Below are 6,450 nucleotides of genomic sequence, written 5' to 3'. Positions count from 1 at the left end.
AACAAGATATTAATATCTTAATAAATATTCCAACTTTTCCATTCTTTCTCGGAGATGTTACTAAGACACTGTCAAAGTGGTGCTCTCTTGCCGAATGTGAATAATTTTATTTTTCTGCACAAAAAGAACTTTCTGATAGAGATAAACAGAACCCTATAATGATAAAGAATGTATCTTCTTTTTCCCTAAAATCATTTATTCCTCATATTCTAAGGTGATAGTTTTGCAGCCATGTATTTATATTTCAAATGGTAAAGAACCCAGAGCCACTGATTACATTCTAAAATGTGAGAATGTTGGTGGCTTTCCTTTCCTCTCCCAAAAAGAAGATTTGTTTACATTCTAAAATAAAAAAGACTCATCTATCTCTACATTGACTGGAGTAAGGAGTGGGGTAAGTATGCCAACACCAATATACTAAGCTTCTAATTTCATAATTTTGATTCTTCTCCTATAGTATGGGTCCCCTCTACTCTGGCGTTCACCGCATTGCCCCTTGGAGGAAAATGGAGATTGGACCAACAGTATTAAGTGGTTGCATAAATAAATCATCAGTTTTGCTTTTGATCCAGAAACATGGTATATACTGTCAGAATAAAATAAAACATAAGCATATATTTGCTTCTTTACCATATAAGCAGTAAATTTAGCCTCCTGTTATTAATAGTTTGTTTTGGCGACATTTTTAAGAACCAGTATTCAATGGTACTAAATTTCACAATGGTTTTGTGAAGAAAAGAAAAGAAGAGAAGAGAAGAGAAGGGAAGAGAAGAGAAGAGAAGCGAAGAGAAGCGAAGAGAAGCGAAGAGAAGCGAAGAGAAGAGAAGAGAAGCGAAGCGAAGCGAAGAGAAAATCACCTCCGCTATTCAGTCCTTGCAAGTTCAGAACAGCACCTTAATGGTAGTCAAGGTTCAGAAAGCACCATGCTCCTTCACCGTTCACTTCCTTCTCCTATTGCTCTGCAAAAACTCACATAATCCACAAACAAAAGACATAGATATCAACTTTTACAAACTCACACCTGAGGGATTAATTGCTCCATCTATTACACTAAAACTCCAACTAGGACTCAGTAAAGGCACCTTACTATAACCCAAAATATTTCTATGGCCCCAATACTCCTACATGACACACAAGAGATTCAGGGTAATGAGTGACTGTCTACATCTCCAGTAAAATCTTGATTAAGTTTTGTTTCAAAGCTTTTCAGATGGAACCATGTGTTATACTGTTATTGCCACCTTTGCCAAAACATTTCAATCAGCCTCCAACAGTCTGTCCTACATCCCCGTGCTCGCTTAGTTCTGCAGCCTCTCTGCTGTCCTGCTACAGTCCTAAATTCCCAGTGTAAAATTCATCCAAACACTGAAAGATCGCTTCCATACTTAATCATTCTGGTTTGAAATTTCATATATTTTAAAGTGCTCTTATATTTAAAATCTAATAATATATAACATGTGGTGCTTCTTAAGTATTTTGTGTCTTACAAATTACTTAGGGTCTTGTCACATTGCAGATTCTGATTCAATAAGCCCAGGGAAGGGCTTGAGTGTCTGCATTTCCAACAAGCTCCCTGTTGACGTTACCACTGATGGTCTAAAGACTCCACATGAGGTAGCAAGGTGTTATAGGAAAACAAGCCTCCAGGAGGAGAGTTTGTGCATTTCAATAAATGTAGGGAAGACCTTCTAACACAAGATGAGCTATTATCGATTAAGATGTGGAAGCCAACTGTGTTAAGACGTGAGAATTATACTTCAAAGGGAATTAAGGATAGCTGTGTACTAAATCCTTTCCTTTGCCTTCTTTTTTCCTGTTTCTTTCCTTCTTCTCTTCCCTTTGTGTCTAAATATCCATTCTCATTTCTTCTTTTTCATTTCTGTACTGATTCTTAACGTCTTTTTATCCCCCTCCATTCAACTTCTAAGAAATGATTTTTATATTTCTACTGATTACTTTCAGCTTCATTTCCAAATTGTCTTGCTAAGCTTCTGCAAAGTTCCACCTAAGTGGCCCACATTCAGGATGATCTCATGAAGAAATGGGCTATCAATATTGCACAATCATTTTTGGGAGGCATTAAAAAGATTGTAGCATTGTGAGTTATGCTAGGCCATAGATATATAATATTCTCTAACTTTAAGTTTCCCCAAGAGTAGCTTAAGCAAATCTGTAGTGATTTTATTTTGTTTTTATTTTTATTGTCTAAATGTTTTCATTTAAAACAAATCACTGCACCAAGGAAGAGCTGACTTTCCCCATTCCAAATTACACAGCATAATAGGGGCAAATGTCTTTTGTCAGGATAGGTCCAGTATGTGCATGGATATTCTTTCACTCACTGTGGTCGGGGCAATTTTATTCATCAGCAGTCATTCTTACACAAAACATTAAACCCAAAGCACTAATGTCACATAAAAAGAAGTGATCTTAATTTCATGCATGGGGCAGTATGTTCTATAAGTGCTAAAAGGTAGAAGCACAAACACAACCCTCTTTTTAAAATAAGTTAAATAGTTCAGACAATTTTCCACCACCCCCCCCCCTTACTCTTGTAATAAAAAGTAGTGTTGAGGTCTGACATGTAGACTTGGTTTTTATTCTGGCCATTTACAAAGTGTTTCCCCATCTCACTTGTATCATTAGGGTTATGGATAAAACTTCATCTATGTTTTTTTTTTTTTAATTTTAGAGAGAGAGAGAGAGAGAGCACAAGAGTCAGTGAGAGGTGCAGAGGGAGGGAAGGAAGGAAAAATGGAGGGAGAGAGGAGGGAGAGAGAGAGAGAGAGAGAAAGAGAGAAAGAGATGGAGAGAATTTTAAGTAGGCTCCATGCCCAGCACAGAACTCGATACAGGGCTGTATCCTACAACCCTGGGATCATGACCTGAACCAAAATCAAAAGTTGAACCCTCAACCAACGAAGCCTCCCAGGTACCCTAAAAGATCATTCACTTTGGAGAAAGGTGTAACTACTCCTTCTTCCTCTTTTTGCTTTCAAGGCTCATGTTCTTTGATATGGTTGCTATCTGAGGGTCTTTTAGGGCCACTTTGCTGTTTGGCTTGTTCCAAAAACATGGTCAAATAAAAAAGGCTTTCCTCAAACTGAACTGATTCTTCTAGGTCTCTTTGCCTATGATCTGAGCCAGAAAAGTCCTTCTCGGGAACAACTCTGTTTGTCTTTATTCTGGCTTCTAGGTCATCATCATACCTGTCTTTGTCCAGATTTTTACTCGGCCTGTAAATATTAAGGACCATTATCTTTGGCACTCTACAGACTTGATCAGAAGCTTTGTAAATTTCATCTTTTCCACCTACAAAACCACTGTTCACACTCTTGGATTTGTTGAAAAGATTTTGGTCGTACTGAACTTTATTGGACATCTGAGGATTGGGCACATGAAGAGCAATGACTTCACTGATACCTCAGTTTTCATTTCTCTGTACTTTTGACCTCTTATTAGGAGCTTCCCTGCAAAGATTCCAGTCATGCTGTCTGTCTTTTTGCCTGCCATGCCAGATTTCATCCCTCTCATGTGCCTCCCCATCTTCTTTTTCCATGTGGGTTTTGATCCCAACTCTTCTCTGACTGGCTTTCTAGGCTGTTTCTCTAAGTTTCTCTTCATTTTCTTCTTTTCTTTTTGAGCCATCTTCTTCTCTACTTGAGCAAGCATTTTTACACTTTCGTGAACCTTCTGATCAGCAATATTGAGAGCTTCCCTGGCTTGGCAATGTTCTCATTGATGTGAAATGTCTGCAAGCCTCTTCCTGTTAACAGTCAGATGTTTGTCTAATGGAATTATACAATCCTTTGCATTTTTCCAGTTTGAAATACAAGAAGGGGACTTCCATTCTTATTGCCCCTTCATGGTCATCTTTTGGCTAATGGAGGATATATAACAGGTGCAGGAGGAGGTGGTCTTTGGGGAATTTTCTTATTAATCTTGAACCTTGGAGGTTCCACTGGATCTTTCTGCATTCCCACCATCCGAATAACTTTCTGTTTAGCTCCAGAGTCGAAAGTCATTCTTGACTGAGATGGTGAGTATGAAATATACTGAACAAGAGCTAGTTTATCAGCAGCTCAAATTGTCATGGCTGCAGCAACCTTCTATGATGCAGATTTTTCTAGGGCTACCCTTGTCTTTTCTGGTATCTCTTTCATGGCTTCTTCATCAGATCTTGGCAGGTCTGGGTCATCTGCATTCTTGGCTTCTTTGGGAACCAGGTCACTTTACTTACCATAACTGACTTTGTAATTTGACTGTTCTTGCTGAGAAATTGCATTATATTGAGATTTCTTTCAGGGTTTACTTGAACATCCTGTTCATTTGACTTTTTTTTTTTCTTTCATCCGTATCTAGTGGATACTGGGCAACATAGATCCCTGGAAAATTACCTCCCACTCCAAAATCCTGTAATAATCGCAGTATCCAGTTTCTCTGATGCTCATATGGGGGAGATTCTCTTTGAGCGACCAGAGAGGTCTGTTGAGATCTTGCCTTTTCTTCAGCCTCAAGCTGGACCCAAGATAGCTGAGTAGGTGAAGGTAAAAAGCTGGTAAACAATATCTTCTTTTTCCAAACTGAGCTGTAATGATTTTTAAAAATGTTCTCTACTGTATTATCTCAATTACTATCTTCAAAACATACACATACACACATAATTATGTTGTTAACATTGTGTTAGCTTAACTGCAGTCATTTTACAGACATATTGTTTTTCAAAAAAATAAAAATTCTGAACTTATTGGTGTTTCTGATCTTTTATTTGTGTGTGTGTTTCTTCTTTTATTTTAACATATTTTATACAGATACAGAGACAAGAGTTAAAATGTGACATAAGTTTTCTGTAAATATATTGTCCTGTTTGGAGAACATAAATAAATCCCAGTACTATAATTTCTTTTCTAGTTGAAGTTGCAAAGGGGTATATAAGTTAAGATTATGAGATAAAAACTAACTTTTATAGTATTAATTATTTTTCATATTTTGGTTTCTTGCTACATTCCTTTCTTGTGACTACAAAGAAAAGTGAGGAAGCTTGCAAGCAAAATCAGCTATAGAGAGTGTGAGATCATCAGTATAAAATATAAAAACAAAATAAAACAACTACCAAGTTAAAAAAGGCAGGGAGGGGAATGCATGCTTAAAGAAAAATAATAAACTAGTTGTATAGAACTAGATTCTAGGAAAGTGAAAATTTAGGAGTAGCAGATATGCAATTGATAAGAAAAACTAAAATGTACCTTAATTTTTAATGTTATTGCTCATAATTTTCTACTTTTGTTCTTATAATTATTTTTCTTGAATAATATTCAAACTGAAAACAGTTTCCTACAGCGAATTAGGTGCTATGCATAGCATAGAACTGGGGATCATGTCCACTGGTTCATTGAATTTACAATCCAAGTTAATATTATTGTGTAATGCTTCAGTGAGCGTGGTATACCTAAGAGGCAAATAAGCTCTATCAGGCACCGAAGCGTCATTTGCTGTACCAGAAGTGGTAACAGAAATGGAACCCCAGTGTTCTGGAAGAAGATGTTTGCCTTTCATGGGTGATCACTAGAAACTAATTTGCTCACACTAAGATTGGATGATGATTGTGGCAGTTTTGTCTTTACTTCTTTTTATTAAGGGCACAAGATCACAAAATTACCATGTGTATACTTGGGAAAACCAAAGATAACATTCAAATATAAAAAGAAAACAAACATATATACATACACTAACACATGGTCAGAATAAATGCATTGTCAAGCCTCAAACCTAGTGTTTTTCTGATGTATTTTATTTTTTACCTCACTATTAGAATTCTTCAGATATATTAAAGATATATGTGTGAAAGACTAACTGTTTCTTGGAATGCCTAAGTGAAAAAGAAACTACGAATTTATGGGCAGGAACAAGAAACTGTAATCTACTCAAGTTTGGAGGTAACATTGGAAGATATAGATAGATAGATAGATATAGATATATATACACATTATATACATATATAAAAAAAACAAGGGTAAGCTTAATTTAACTCAAGCCAATATTATTTCAATCCTTAAATGAAGAGGTTTTATAACTAAAACAATAATTTTAACATGGGAAGTATGTATCCTGTCTGTTTAACTATGGACCCATTGCTTGTAATATTTTTTTCACTGGTTTTCTTAGACAGAGATTCCCAAATGCTGGGGTCACTTACCATTTTTTTTGTGTGCCCACGGAATGGGTAGCAATAAATTAGGACAGTACATTTCTTGAATCATTTCACAAAATGTTCAGATAATTTCTACCCAGAAATAAAAAGATAAAACTAACATGCATAACAGAACTATTATTAGATTGCAACTCTGATAGCTTACATATGATATCTTATTTAATTGCTTAGAAGCAAATGTAATCTACACATTATCATTTTGGAATATGAAGCTTAAATAATCATTGAACTGTCATCTG

At 36.0% G+C, this 6,450-nt stretch overlaps 1 pseudogene; it reads right to left on the bottom strand.

Annotated features, from left to right (window-relative positions):
- Window positions 1-1,823: 1,823 nt before the first annotated feature.
- LOC120222826 lies at window positions 1,824-5,556 on the bottom strand (annotated as a pseudogene).
- Between the last annotated feature and the right edge of the window lie 894 nt (window positions 5,557-6,450).

This window comes from Hyaena hyaena, unplaced genomic scaffold (assembly GCF_003009895.1).
Source record: "Hyaena hyaena isolate Hyena2069 unplaced genomic scaffold, ASM300989v1 scaffold_913, whole genome shotgun sequence".
Taxonomy (NCBI): Eukaryota; Metazoa; Chordata; class Mammalia; order Carnivora; family Hyaenidae; genus Hyaena; species Hyaena hyaena.
The sequence above is the reverse complement of the archived record's forward strand: the minus strand, read 5'-3'. Positions and strand labels throughout refer to the sequence as shown.